General features: G+C 44.7%; 1 pseudogene; it reads left to right on the top strand.

Moving 5' to 3' along the window:
• Positions 1-1,039: 1,039 nt before the first annotated feature.
• On the top strand, positions 1,040-1,391 carry LOC107159977 (annotated as a pseudogene).
• Positions 1,392-2,360: the final 969 nt, after the last annotated feature.

Below are 2,360 nucleotides of genomic sequence, written 5' to 3'. Positions count from 1 at the left end.
AAAAAAAAAAAAAAATATATATATATATATATATATATATATATATATAAAATTCTCTCTCTCTCTAAAAAGAAAAGAAAAAAAAAGAAAGATGTGGCAAAGAAAAGCTGAAAGTGGTTCAGCTCACTGCAGCCAGGACAGCGGGGGTGGGGGAGGGGTGCAGAGAGAAGATAAACTCTTACAGGGCATGTGCCCAGTGATCTACTTCCTTCAACTCGGTCCCATCTCCCAGTTGTCCATCCGGATATCAATTATCCATTAATTCACTCATGAAGTTTGAGCCCTAACTATCCCAAAATCCCCTAAAAATATGAGAAATATGTGTATGGGTAGAGGAGTTGGATTAGGGATCATGCTTCCAACACATGAGTTTAGGGGGAACATTCCAGATTCAAACCATAACAGTAGCTATGTGTGTCAACATCCGGGAATTCCCTCCTTCTGGGAACTGAAGTCTATCAAAACTAGAAGAAAAGCTGGTGGCTGGTGCATGCTTGTAATCCCAGCTACTCTGGAGAATGAGGCAGGAGAATCACAAATTCAAGGCCAGACTGGGCAACTTAGTGAGACTCTGTCTCAAAATGCAAAATAAAATGGAATGGAGGGGCTGGGGATTTAGCTCAGTTGGTAGAGTGCTTGTGTCACGTGGACAAGGCCCTGGGTTCAATCCCCAGCACCACAAAAATAATAATAATAATAGATATACAGGATCCCCAAATATTTTTTTAATGAAATGAAGTAGAGGAGGCCCAGGTAGCTGGCTGAGATGCTGCAGCTGTTCGGTGGGGATTCTAGGCCCAGGAGCTGCCCAAAGCTCAGAACCGGAGAAATGCCAAAACAAATGGAAAGACATGGGGTTCTAGAGCAGTTGTCACTGACGTGGTAGCTTCTGCCACCACTGCTTCAACTGCCACCATCTCCACAGCCTCCACCCCAGTATGGGGTCTTAAAAGGCCCCAGGCCTAGGCACAGCCTACAGAGTCCTAAGTGGTGCCCTGAGTAAAATGAGCGCCCTCTCCACAGTAGATTACAAATTAAAATGGAGGAAATTTCATCAGCTAACCTGGATACTAACAAGCTAGAGGCCATTGCTCAGGAGATATATGTAGATCTGATAGAGGCTTCTTTTTTGGTATTCTGCTTTCAGGTGCAGTGGTCAGTCAACAGTGGCTACTTCTACCTGAAGTTGAAAGAGATTAGTAGCATGAAGGGTTTGGGCTCTCAACAGTGGAAGAGCATGCCACCTCCTGCTTTGCTCCCTTCCTGGAGAACCTGGAAATGGACCTGATCAGCAGCTGCAACCTGAGAAAGTCTGAGAGTGACCAGGACAATAATATAGACTGGTCTAGTGGCTTGGAGGAGTAAGTAAAAAAAAAAAAAAACATACAAAAGTCTCAGTTCCCTTTGAAGGTCCTAGCATTTTAAACTCCAAAGTGTAGAATTTGGAAATTTAGATCCTTGGGTCCCTGGGATCAACTCTGAATCCCTGGGCAGAAGAAGGTGCAAACCTGGGCACCATGCAATGTGTGTTGATCCCTAAACACATCTGGATGTACACAAGATCCCTGTATTGCCCTCAGTTGCTGGTGAGCAGTTGTTGGCCCAGAATATAAAATCCTTTTGTTCCTCAAGACTGTCTTATTTGCTTGATGTCAAGGGTTTCCTGGATACTTCACACATTATTGATGGTCAGGCCATAGTCAGTGGGACTGCTCATCTGATGTCTGACCCTCTGATTTGGGCTTCTCTGATGCAAATGAAATGAGATCTAGATACTAACATTATCAGAATGGACAACCAAGAAAAAGAATCCCAGTTGAATTTGGTAAGGAAGCTCTGTGGCCTTGGCTATGTAATGCCAGATTCGTGGGACCATAATAGACCTCCAGGAGCCGAATCCGATGCAATCACACAAGCGTCTTTATTGCAAGCTTGAGCCTGGACTCAAACCCGTTCCCGATGCAGTGGTCCCAGGGAGTGAGCCCCTGTCCTTTGTTCAGTGAGATTTTATAGGTTTTGGGGGATACTCTATGTGTCACAACATCACACAGCAAATCATTTCACACCCTTGGAAAGTCAAACAACAACTCTTAACATTGATTAGCACATTCAATGGCAGGAACAAGTTGGGTAGGGGTGATTGGTTAGTACAAGAGGGGGATTCCTTTGAACTGATTAGTTTAAGCCACGAGGGGTGTACGTGCTAAACTACATGGTTTCCTAACATGTTATCAACCACCATAAACTACTGGGGGGGTCATCTGGCATCCCAGGTAGTTTCCCTGTCTCATGCTGATTGGTGGTTGCTAGGGGGTTGCTATGGGTCCTCACTTAGCATAACTGAGTCAGGGACACCTGGC

The sequence above is a fragment of the Marmota marmota genome, unplaced genomic scaffold, assembly GCF_001458135.2.
Source record: "Marmota marmota marmota unplaced genomic scaffold, marMar, whole genome shotgun sequence".
Lineage (NCBI taxonomy): Eukaryota > Metazoa > Chordata > Mammalia > Rodentia > Sciuridae > Marmota > Marmota marmota.
This window is presented reverse-complemented; position numbering and strand designations above follow the sequence as displayed.